The following is a 12,826-nucleotide window of genomic DNA, read 5'->3' as shown; positions in this document are numbered from 1 at the left end:
TTATGGATGACAGAAAACAGTAGGTTTGGATGAAATGTGGAGAGCCCCCTCCTTCCATCTTGTGACTAGTGAGGGTCACCGTGATAGCAGACCTGACCTCCGAAAAGACAGCCAAGGATGCAGAGAGAACAGACTTCATGGCACCCACCTGCATCTTGGACGGATTCTTAGCAAGACCCCAGATCTCCCTTCATTCTACAGGACTAGGGGGGCAGCTCAGCAGCTCCAGGGATTGAGAGCCAGGTCTAGAGATGGAAGGGCCTAGGTTCCCATCTGAAATCAGACACTTTCTTGCTGTGAGACCCTGGGCCAGTCACTTTGTAGTGGAGCATGGGGTACCCTGGAATCTCTAAGTCATGGGAGAGGTCACAGGCCAGAAAGAGCCCTAAGAAGCTCCTCTGTCCCTGAGCCCAGAAAGAAAGCCAGTATTGGCGCCATTAAGAGACAGCTGCAGAGCTGATCCATTCTTGGAGACAGGCACTTGCTCACCTTTTCTGAGGAGGGTTTGAGCACAGAGCAGTACCTTCTACTTTCCATTTTGTGAAAGGAAATTCTTGGTTCTCTTTGTCTGTTCTGAGTTTGGACTTGAGAAAAGGGAATCCTTTGTTCTCTTTGACTAGTTAGAGTTAACACTTTGGAATAACAATAACTTAAGTACCCTTACTTAGTAACTCACTAGACTAAAGACAGGATTAACTCTCTTTTGTCTATTTTTTAATTGATCAACAAAATCAATACACCCATACTTAATCCTAAAGTAAGGGAAGTCCACAAACTCTCACTCCTAGGAGGAGAGTTAACACCTTTAGAGGTGAGAAGTCAGCAAGATACTTGGAAGAGCTCCACCCTTTTTTTTCTAATTCAAACAGGCAGAAACTTAAATTATTTTAAGAGTTCACACCCTCAGAAACGTGTGAATTCTAGAAGGAGAATTGTGACAATTTTGGAAACTGCAATTGGCCCCTGTGAAGGGGGAGGGATAGGAAACCACCACAAAATCCTTCAGCTGGGACCATCTGGTGAAGCATGAATTTCAAAACTATTCCACCCTAATCAGACCATTCTTTAGAAGATCTGATTTAGCTAATTCCTGATCAATAACAATGGAGATACTTGGAATAACAGAAGTTGAGTATAGTGGAGAGTTTCTCCTGGAGACAACTCTTCAAGGGAATCTCATTGGAGACTGCAGTGTGGATTCTGACTTCAACTTACACTCTGACTCCTGGACTACTTGGTTGGGTGCATGAAAAGGCTGACTCCCTTCCTAGTTTCCTAAGAGACTAGCTTCCATCTTGGAGGAGGCCATATAATTACTCACTACTGGTCCTCCTGGCTGAGGACTAGTATAGGTATTTTCTCTAACCTCTTTCACATTTCTCTACTTTATTGTTTCCCCTCTATTTTGGTAAATAAACCGCATCCAACCATTACATTTAACCTTTACATTTCACACTTCCAACATCCATCAATTCTCTGAGACATGCATTTCTCCCAACTTGATGAGGAGGGCTTCAGCAAGGATATGGACCTTCATCAGTGTGGTACAGACAGTGTCCACCTTTGCTTGGAGCCCAGACACTAGCACCCCTCACACAGACATGCCACCAAGTGCTAGTCTGTCCCCTCCTCACCTGTCTTTCTGGTCATATCATCTCTGTGAACCCTCGGAGAGGCAAGAGCCACCTTCCCTTGGCCTCCTGCCCTTGGACCTTCTCTCCTAAAAAATCTCTTTACTGTCTAAGATTTGGTCTAGCCTGCTCATTCCTTAGGGGAGCACTCTCTCTAGAACTAAGGAAGTGCCATTCCTCCCACATCTTAAACCCAATGTGCCTAGCCTTTTCTGCTTTTTTGCCTTGGAACCCATTTATTTTAAGATGGAAGGTAAGGGTTTGTTTTTAGAATGAAGGCTTATTAACAAGAAAATAAGTCTCCCTTTGTAAGATGTGTCCAGACAACATATTTCTTTGAATTAATGTGATTTTCAATTGGGCATCTGGATGGCTCAATGGATAGAACCCTGGGCCTGGAATAATGAAGATGTAAGTTTAAATCGGGCTTCAGACTGGCTGTGTGCCCTTGGACAACTCACCTAACCTCTGCTTTCCTGAATCTACTGGAAAAGGAAATGGCAAACCACTCTAGCATCTTTACCCAGAAAACCCCATGGACATTATGACAGCAAAGAGCTGACCATGTAATGACTGAACAACATGGGACAACATTCACTCAGAACAAAAAGCTGAACTTCTGGACTCATTTATTTCAGAATTTAACTTGGAGTATAAGGATGACATTAGAAATTAAGTCTTGTCATATTAGTTTAGAGACAAGAAGGAGAGAAGCTGGTTTGAAACAGATCTGAGACAGTGTAATGGTTTTTCTGTGTCAGTTACTCTCTGGGTGTGGCTGTTGCTCTGAAGGAGGTGGCAGTTAGTCTCTGGGAGTGGCAGTTGGGCTCTCTTGGAGTGCTGGGAGCAGGTGATATCTTCTTTTCTCTCTCTCCTCACTGTCTGAGGTAGAAGGAAAGGAGGGAAAAACTTGAAAGAGCTAAGTGATTTCCTTTTCCAACTTGGGAAGCATTGGTGACTGTCTATTGCTGTTTCATAAATTGTTTTATGAGAAGACTAAAGAAAGACCTGGTCTTTGGTTTGGACTCTGAGTCTATTAAGGCTCAGAGTCCTAACTTGGTTCTTGCTGAGGCTCAGCCAGCTAGCCTTTATTATTTTTGTAACTTGGAGACAAAGTTAAGAATTATATACTTCTTATAAGGATAATAGTGTTAGTTTATTGAAGAATAGGGAAAATTTTGGTTAGTCAGATAAGGAAGGATCTGTGTAGCCTGTGGAAGCAGGAAAAGCAGTTCCTTGTGGAAGCAGGGAGGTTTTATTTGGGTGGAGTTAGAATCCCTTATAGTTAGAAATCCTTTTATATTCTTATATTCTCAATAAATAGTTTATTTTTGTATCACAAGTCTCCTTAGTATCCTTGTACCTGGCCTGAAGAGAAGTTCACTTATGAGCTTCACTTCAATTATATAAACTGAAGATACTTTGTAAGTATAGCAAGCAGAGTATCAAATCAGTTTATATCTGTAATCAATTAATTGGTTATTATTTTTAAGGGAAAAAGAAAGAAAACTGGCTCAGGCAGTTGCAGAATAGAAACAATTACAGGGGGGGATAGCTGGGTTGCACAACGGTTAGAGAACTAGGCCTGGAGATGGAGGTCCTGGGTTCAAATTTGGCCTTGGATACTTCCTAGCCATGAAACCCTGGGCAAGTCACTTAACTCTGATTGCCTAGCCTTTACCACTCTTTTGCCTAGGAATGGATATTTATTTTTTATCAATTCCAAGACAGAAGATAAGGGTTTTTGTTTGTTTGTTTGTTTTAAGAATCAATTTTATAGAAGGGAATTGAATATCAAATGCCAAATCAACATTTATCTGATTTTTTTCAGCATGTATGCCTGAGTTGTATGTTAGTCCTCTTTTGCTTTCGGTAAAGCTTTGCATTGAATTGACTCCTATCATTTTATTCAGGTTTTGTTTTCCCCAATGTCTCTGGCTTACCCAAAGGCCTTTCCTTAAACATAATCTTGGTACCGGGACAAGGTCTCAAGCTGCATCCTTTTAGGAGGGACTACCTTATGCCTGACAACGGTCTCAAAATACAGGCTAATAAAAGGTTACAGGCTTCAGTCTTTTCTTTTTTTTCTTTGCCTTCTTTTTTTTCTTGGTTGCATTCCTCTTTTCTTTCTTCATTCTCTTGTTTTTGAAAATGAAGATAACATCTGTAAGAAGAAATTTAGTCAAATTGCTTTTATTCACTTATAAGGAATCCTCTGTTTGATAAGCTGTAACTGTGTGATTTAAATAAGATAAAAAAGGAATAGGAATAATAAAAAGAGCCTCTGTAATGATGAAGGTGCTTGTACACTTTCCCTTTTTTCTCCTTGCCATATACAGTAGAGGATGTGGCCAGAGGAAACTGGGCCCCTAGCCCTGCAGTGTCATAACTAAGTGACCCCTAGAAGGGAAAGGAGAAAGGGGAGCGAGGTGACTCAGTTCATCTCACTGGCTCATCTCACATTGTTGGAGCCAAGGAAGCCTGGAGAGGCTTTTTAGTTAGGGCAGCCCAGTGATCTTTCTCCAATTTTTACCAATAAATTATTATAAATCAATACAGTCTCCAGAGAATTTTAATCATTACAGTAGAATGTGACTATTGGGAATATATCATACCCCTGCTAAATTTCAATAGCGGAGGTCTATTACTTGGGTTCAAGTGGAGCACCAGGCAGCCCTGAACCAGTTGCAGACCATGTCTAACCAGATATCCAAATGAAGGAATTCCAAGTATCTGACAAACTGTTCTTTGAACATTTGGTAGCCTGAACATCTGGTGTTGATATCTGAACAGTCAACCCTACAGTATCTGGTCCAGATGACCAAAGGAAATTCTTGACTCTCCTGCCCATTCTGATAAGCATATTTGTAGATAAGAATGCCAAACTGGCTCTGTATAAAAGAAATGCTTGGTCACTTAGAATCAGGCCTTGTTCCTTTAGCAGGGTCTTGCCTTTACTGCTTATTTTCCCACTATGTTATATCTGAAATAAACCCTCAGATTGCTGTGGTATTCCTGATGAAGGCTCATGATTTTAACAAAAAATTTAACAGAAAATTCAGGATTTTTTCAGTCCCCAAAGAACCTCACACATAGGGAGTATTTATAAGTCTTCTTGTACTTTTCCTACATAGTAAATAATAATAATTATAATTAATTTTAAAGCAAGATGTTTCAATTAAACACCAGTTTTTAAATGTTGTAACCACATTCTTTAATTGTTTGATCCATCATTTCAGTGTCCAGATCAAGAGGAGTTAATTTTTTGAGGATACAACTTATTACCCTCTAGGAATAATTTTTCAAATTCATAGCTTTCTTATACATTGATTTCCCAAAAATCACAACCTGAGAAAATTTAGCAGCACAATAATAACATAAATAATATTATAGCCTGAAATAGGAAACAAAATTATCAAGTCACATGGCATCAATTTAACTGAATGTATTTCTGGATTATTTGGTAAATAATCACTTCACCCATGTATCAGTTTGACATGCTATACTGATTGCATTCAGAGAGACTGGAATAATTCTGAATAAACTTAATTCTTCTTATGATTTCTAAATATATTACCATAACGGCAAATTTTAATGTATTTTTATTTAAGTCTTATCTACCTACGGAGGACCAAATATCACAAAAATCTGGCTTTAAATACTATATTATAATTTAATCATAACTTTTGGAGCAATTAGGTGGCACAGTGGATAGAAGATTATACTTAGAGGCAGAAAGACCTGAATTTAAATCTGGCCTCAGACATTTACTAGCTATATGACCCTGGGCAAGTCACTTGACCCTGTTTGCCTCATTTTCTTCATGTGTACACTGACCTTGAGAAGGAAATGGCAAACCATTCTAGGATCTTTGCCAGGAAAACCTCAAGTGGAGTCATGAAGAGTTGGATACAAATGAAATGAATAGAAAACAAGGACCAACTCAAATCCATTGAATCTGGATTTACAGTTACAAATAGTACCATGCAGAATTTCAGTTTTCTCAAAGGCTGTTTGCTGATAGTATCTCAAAATATAGAGCTTGCTACTTTCTTTTTCTTTCTTTCTTTTTTTTGGTGAAGATATTTTATTTGACCAATTACATGTAATAACAATTTTCCACATAAGTTTTCTGAAGTTATGCGATCCACATTGCTTCTCTTCCTCCCTTCCTGGAGATGGTAAGCCACTTGACTGGGCTTGTACATGTATCGTCACACAAAATGTATTTCCACATCATTCATTTTTTAAAGAGAATAATCATATAAAACCAAAACCCTAAATATACTATGGTAAAAAATATTATGCTTTGATCTGCATTCTGACTCCAACAATTCTTTCTCTGGAGGTGGATATTATTCTTTGTCATAAGCTCTTCAGAATTGTCCTGGATCATTGTATTGCTGAAAGAAACTAAGTCGTTCATAGTTGATCATTCCATAAGATTGCTCTTATTATGTACAATGTTCTCCTGGTTCTCCCTGTTTCATTCTGCATTAGTTCATGTAAGTTTTTTCAAGTTTTTCTGAAATCTTCCTGCTCATCATTTCTTATACCACAATAGTATTCCATCACCATCATATACTAAAATTTGTTTAGCCAACCCCAATCGATGGAAATCCCCTTAATTTCCAATTCTTTGCCACCACAAATAGGGCCACTATAAATTTAATGGAGGGCAGGGCTTGGGGAGCAAAGGCACTCTGGGTCCTAAGATCCTTCCCCTGATCTCATTCGGGGGAGCCTGGGCAGGATGGGGCTCTTGGGTCTAGGAGGACCCTCCCAGAGTGAACTGGCTGGAAGCAGGATCCCTCACAGCTGATGTTCCTTTGCTTTACTGCCTTGTATTAGAGAGTTCTCTTCCTTCTTCCTTTGGAGCTAAGATCTCTCTGCCTTCTGGGAACCAGCTCTGTAATTGCAGGTCTCAGGTAGGTCTGTGCCAGGACTCCATCCTGCACCAGGTTTCTTCTAGCTGCCCTTTTCATTGGGCCTCATTCTCCCTGTTTGACTTCGTTGTGAATGTGCTCCAGAACTCCTGGGAACATAGATTCCTCCCAGGCCTCCCTCCTGGACCAGTTCCCTGCCCCTAACTCTTATCCAGACCCCCTATGACTTCTCCAACATCCTGGGCACCCTCCTCATTTAGTTACACTTTCCCTTCAGACTTGGGAATTCTAATGTTTCTATCTGTACTCAAGAGTTCATCAGTTCTTCCTCACTGGCAGTCAGTAGTACTTTTCATTGTGAGTCCTCCGTCTTTGTGGATCATTGTCTTAATTGGAGTAGTTAAATCTCTCTGAGTTGATCATTGTTACATTAATGATGTTAATATGTACAGTGTTCTCTTGGTTCTGCTCCACTTTGCATCAGTTCATTTAATTCTTCCCAGGTTTTCCTGAAACCATCCCCCTCATTTCTTGGAGCATAATAGTATTTCATTACAATCCTATACCACAACTTGTTCCCAAACTGATGGACATCTCCTTAATTTTCAATTCTTTGTCACCACAAAAAGAGCTACTATAAATATTTTTGTACAAACAGGCCCTTTTCAGTTTCTGCTTTGTTTTTTTCATTTTCTTTGTCTTTTTGGGATACAGATCTATTGTTGGGCCAAAGAGAATGCAGTTTTATAACTCTGTATATAGATATAATTCCAAATTGGTCTCCAGAATTAAAAGTCAGGATTAGGGTTGGACCAGTTCCAAATTTTACCAGGTGTGCATTACTGTCCCAATTTTTCCACATTCCCTCTAATATTTATCATCTTCCTTTTCTGTCATGTTACCAGATTTGGTAGGTGTGAGGTAGTATTTCAGAATTATTTTAATTTGAAGTTTTCTCCTTTTTAATGATTTAAGAGTTTGTAAAAAATGTGACTTCTGAGTGCTTGATTTCTTCTGAAAATTGCTGAATCATATCCTTTGACCATTTATCAAATGGGAGATGGCTCTTATTTTTGTAAATTTGCTTGCTTCCCTATGTATTTGAAAAGTAAGGCCTTTTTTAGAGAAATACATATATGCGTGTATCCAAGAAAAACATTCCCACATTGTCCCTGTCCAAAGAAGTACATTTCATTCTGATCACAAATCCCTCACCACTGAAGAAGGTGGGCAGCTTGAGTTATTCTCAGTCATCTTCTGTGATCAGAGTCTGCCCCTTCATTGATCTGAAAAAGTACATCTTTCACAACTGTTTGTATTTTCAGTTTGGCCAAGTGTAGAAATTGTCCTCCTGGCTTTTCCACTCAACTCCCTCTGCACCAATTCTCACAAGTCTTGCCTGGTTTCTCTGGCATCACTCCTTCGATCATTTCCAATGATATGACAGTAGTACTCCCATTCTCATCATTTGTGCATCCTTTCCCCAGCTGATGGCCATCCCCTGTAGTCTCTAGCCTTTGGTCCTACAAAAAATACAACTAAAACAATTTTCTGATGTCTCTAACCTATTCTTCTTCCATGGAATGTCTCCTAAATTAGGGACCAGGCTTGTTCCTTATATACTTTATTAACTTTTTATTTTACTATTTTACCATTTGTTCTTTCTATTTCCATTGCTATAGTCACTGTATATATTCTTTTCCTGGCTCAGCTTACTTCTCATTACATCAGTTACTCATTACATGAGTTCATGCATTTTCATCTTTCTACTTATCATGTTTGTTGTTTCTACCAGCACAAAAATGTGCATCAGGTTTTTATCGGTTCTCCAATCAAAGGCTAACTAGTGTGTTCTCAGCTTTGTGCTACCACATCGGTGTTAAGATTAAACTAAGATAGAGACTACATATTAATTCATAATTATTTATTAAAGAATGAAAAGCAGACCAGAGAAAAAGAAGGCACCAGCGACATGTAGACAACTGCCTTGTCTTCTCTGCTGAGAACTGAGAGGTGGTTCTATGTGTACCTCCACAGTCTGGATTCCCAGGAAAATGCCCCTACTTCCTCACAGTATTCCACTTTATGTTCTTCATGATGCTCTTTTCCAAAACCCCTGACTGGAGGACTCCAAACTCATTCTGGGCAAGAGACAGGGGATGTGTAGATGCCAGCATTTAGGAGACTTCTCTACCCTACCATTTTTTCTCTACTATCCCTAGAGGCTTATTTACAGATAAACAAAAGGCTTTGTCTCCATTCTTTTTCAACAAGTGGTTGGGGGAAGAAACAAAGTTGTAGTTTCAAGTTTAATATTAAACCTTTCTTTCTTTAAAACCAGTACCAAAGAATGGGCTACTGGGCAGTATTAAATTTCCACATTGTTGTTATATTTTGATGTATATGGAGGTTTTTCTTTTTCAGTCAGTCAAATCAGTAAGGATTTAATTAAGTATATATATTATATATATACACTATATACAATCAGGCATTGTCCTAAGCTCTGAGAATACAGAAAGAAGCAAAAGACAGTCTCAGTTGTCTAATGGAGACAAGTTAGAAACAGGATAAACAGGAATCTACTAAAAGAAGGGGGCAGGGGGAACTGGAATGAAGAGATTGGGAAAGGCTTCCTATAGAAGATGGGATTTAATTGGGAATTAAGGGAATCCAGAGAAAATACTTGGAGCCAAGAGATGGAATATCTTGTTTGTGGACAACTAAATCTATAAAGAGAATCAAGTAATCTACAAAATACCCCTCCAAAAAACTGCTATAATGCCTCATGACAAATTATGGAGCAGCATAACCCACAAAAAGAAATAGTTTCCCAGCCCTAAACTTAGAAGGTCTCCAATAAAGATCTAGCACATTGGGGTGCAAGCAGAATGCAAAGCAACTCGCCAAGGTGGCAGCTGAATCAGCAGCTAAGGCTTCCAGAGTTGTCTAGTTGGACAACTGCTCATAAGGAGATTACAGGGGACCCTTTGCTGGCTCTGGGTGCAAGACTTACCACACTGCCCATATCTAGAGTCAGGTCACAGTTCTAAGGCACAGTCCCAGAAGAGGACAAGCACCAGCATACACCAGCACTTGTAGTTATAGGAGAGCCAGAGACCCTGGACACAGTTCCAAGGGGAAAAAGAGTGCTCTTGTAAGGATACTCTTAGACCAGAGAACAGGCCAGGAGAGTATCAAACACACTTCTCCTTATATCTTACCATCTTGGAAGAATAGAAGGTAAATAGATTCCCAGAATTAGCTTTGAAGGCATTTGCACAAAGAACCTGAAGGATTGGAACAGTGCTCCCTTCACCACAGGTATGGAGCCTAGGGCTTTAGCATTTATTTTTTTCGATAAAAGAAAAATGCTGGAAAATGAGCAAACAAGAACAACAAAAAGAAACAACAAAGTTAATTTGGTGACAGGGAAGACCATAATTAAATTTAGAGGAAGAAAACAAAGTCAATATTGCTGCATCTGAAGCCTCCAAGAAAAATATGAATTGTTCTCAAGCCCAAAAAGAATTAGTGAAGGACTGTGAAAAGGATTTTAAAAATAAAATGAGAGAGACAAAAGAAAAATTAGGAAAAGAAATGAGTGATACAGGAAAATCATAAAAAAAGTGTCAACGGTTTGATAAGAGGTACAAAAAAGTACTGAATTGATATTCTAAAAAAACCCCAACAGAATAGGCCAATTGATTTTTTAAAAAAAGCACAAAAATCCAAAGAGAAGAATTCCATAAAGAACAGAATTGGTCAAATGGAAAAAGATACACAAAAATGCACTGAAAGAAAAACTTCTTGAAAGACAAAAGTGGCCCTTTGGAAAAAAAGGTACGAAAATTCCCTAAGGAAAAGAACTCTCTACAAAGTAGAATTGGCCAAATGGAAAAGGAGGTTCAAAAGCTCACACAAGAAAATCGCGTTTTAAAAATGGGACTTGAGCAACTGGAAGCTAAAGACTTTATGAGACATCAAGAAACAAAGTCAAAAGAATGGAAAAAATAGAAAATGTAAAAAATTTCATTGGCAAAAAAAAAAACTTGACTTGGAAAATAAATTCAGAGGAGATAATCTAAGAATTATTGAACTAACTGAAAGTCATAATCAAAAAAAGAGCTTAGACAGCATCTTTCAAGAAATAATCAAGGATGCAGAGTGAAAGGAGTAGAACCAGAAGAATATTGCACACAGAGATTGATAGACTGTGGTACAACTGAATGGACTTCTCTACTATCAGCAATGCAATGATCCAGGACAATTCTGAGGGACGTATGAGAAAGAATTTATCCACATCCATAGAAAGAACTGTGGGAGAAGAAACACAGAAGAAAAACAAGTGCTTGATCACATGGGTTGATGAGGATATGATTGGGGAAGTAGACTCTAAGGTATCATCCTAATGCAAATATTAATAATATGGAAATAGGTCTTGATCAGTGATACACGTAAAACCCAGTGGAATTATTGGGGGTGGGTGGGGGAAAGGGGACGAGAGGAGGGAAAGAATATGAATCATGTAACCATGGAAAAATATTCTAAATTAATTAAATACAAATTTTAATTTAAAAAATCATCAAGGAAATCTGCCCTGATATTCTAGAATCAGAGGGTAAAACAGAAATTGAAAGAATCTACCAATCAACTTCTGAAAAGAGATTCCAAGAGGATAACTTCCAAGAATATTATAGCCAAATTCTAAAACTCAAGTCAAGGAGAAAATACTTCAAGAGGTCAAAAAGAAACAATTGCGATATCCTGGAGCTACCGCCAGTTTAACACAGGATTTAGCAGCTTCTATATTAAAGGATGTGAGGGACCTGGAATATGATATAACAGAAAGCAAAGGAGCAAGAATCACCTACCCAGGAAAACTAAGCATAATCCTTCAGGGGAAAAAATGGATATTCAGTGAAAAGGAGGAGTTGCAGACATTCCTGATGAAAAGACTGGAGCTCATGGAAAGTTTGACTCTCAAACGCAAGACTCAAGAGAAGCATAAAAAGGTAAACAAGAAAGAGAATCAAAAGACATTCAGTAAGGTTAAACTATGTCTATCCCCACATGGGAAGAGGATTTGGAACAGTAAAAAACTATGTCAGGAGGGCAGCTGGAAGGCTTCTCCTTGCACTGGGGGTGAGGGAGTGAGTTGGTCAGTGGCAGTAGGGGAGGACATGAAGGAAGAATTGCTGGCTCTCTCACTGAGAGCTTCTTGTCCAAAATGACCAAGGAGTGGACGTAGAAGAGAAGGAAATGAATCCCATCATTCCAGACATCCTCCATGTAAAATAGCTTGAGGAAACGAGGCAGTGGCTACGGAAGGAGCTGGAATCTGGGTTCACAGGTTCTCCTTGGAGAGCCCAAACTGGGCTCATCAGAGGCTAAAAGTGCGGCTTCATGGACAACTTTGGTGCCTTAATCACATGGGATACTTTCGTTTCCTGGGGACCCCCACCCACACCTCTCCCCACAGGGTCACTTGGATACCCTACATCTGGGACACTCAGCCCCTGGCCTTACAGCACGGGGTGGGGTGGGGGGCACCTTTAGGCACCGGCACCTCTGAGGCACAAGGCAGGTGCCACACGCTGTATATTTGTCAAGATCTCGTGTTCCCCGTTATTTCCCAAAGGGACAATTCTCTACTTCGCTTTTATTTTTTTTAATTAAACTCTACCTTCTGGTTTAGGGTTGGGGGTGAGGAGAAAAGGGGGAGTGTGGGGGATGAGGAACGGCAGGTGGGGGGGCATCGGATTCTGAGCCTCCCCTCCTCACAGGTCCTCCTCCGTAGCCTCTGCTCTGTTAACCTTCTGCCTCTACACAGGACCTCCGATGCCTCCAGCAGTGACCACATGCTCCAAGCTTAGTCTCCAGGAACCATAAAATTAAAGTCGGATTATGCGCATGCGCATGCTCAATCCCCCGCACACACCTCGCCTAGCCATAGGGCAACCTGGAAGGCTCAAGATGGGAGGAAGCCGATTGGGCCCGGCCCTTTCCCCCCTCCCCTCACTCCCTAGCCACGCCCATGTTTGTCCACGTGGTCTCAGAGGCAAGCCTGACTTTAAACCTTTGCGTGCGCTCAGACTCACAATCCACCTCACGAGTAAAGCCCCAAGATCCTCTTCTGCCCTTGCTCAGCATCAACCTGTGTGGACACTTCCTGTGGTTTTTCTTAGTCTTACGGACCAGGGTCCGGCGGTGGAAGCAGCGCGCATGGTTAGCCACGGTCCCGTGCACAGCTCTTCCTGCACCCCAGTTCTAGGGCTCAGAACCCCGCGACTCCTCCCCGTCCCCACCGGC

At 40.2% G+C, this 12,826-nt stretch overlaps 1 long non-coding RNA gene across 1 annotated transcript; it reads right to left on the bottom strand.

Moving 5' to 3' along the window:
• Window positions 1–2,243: 2,243 nt before the first annotated feature.
• Window positions 2,244–12,825, bottom strand: LOC103104405 (uncharacterized). The gene is made up of 3 exons (XR_466653.2): window positions 12,616–12,825; window positions 3,575–3,795; window positions 2,244–2,513 (listed from the first exon to the last, which is right to left on the bottom strand). It is a non-coding gene; the product is annotated as an uncharacterized LOC103104405 (long non-coding RNA).
• Window position 12,826: the final 1 nt, after the last annotated feature.

Source organism: Monodelphis domestica, chromosome 4, assembly GCF_027887165.1.
Source record: "Monodelphis domestica isolate mMonDom1 chromosome 4, mMonDom1.pri, whole genome shotgun sequence".
NCBI classification, from domain to species: Eukaryota; Metazoa; Chordata; class Mammalia; order Didelphimorphia; family Didelphidae; genus Monodelphis; species Monodelphis domestica.
This window is presented reverse-complemented; position numbering and strand designations above follow the sequence as displayed.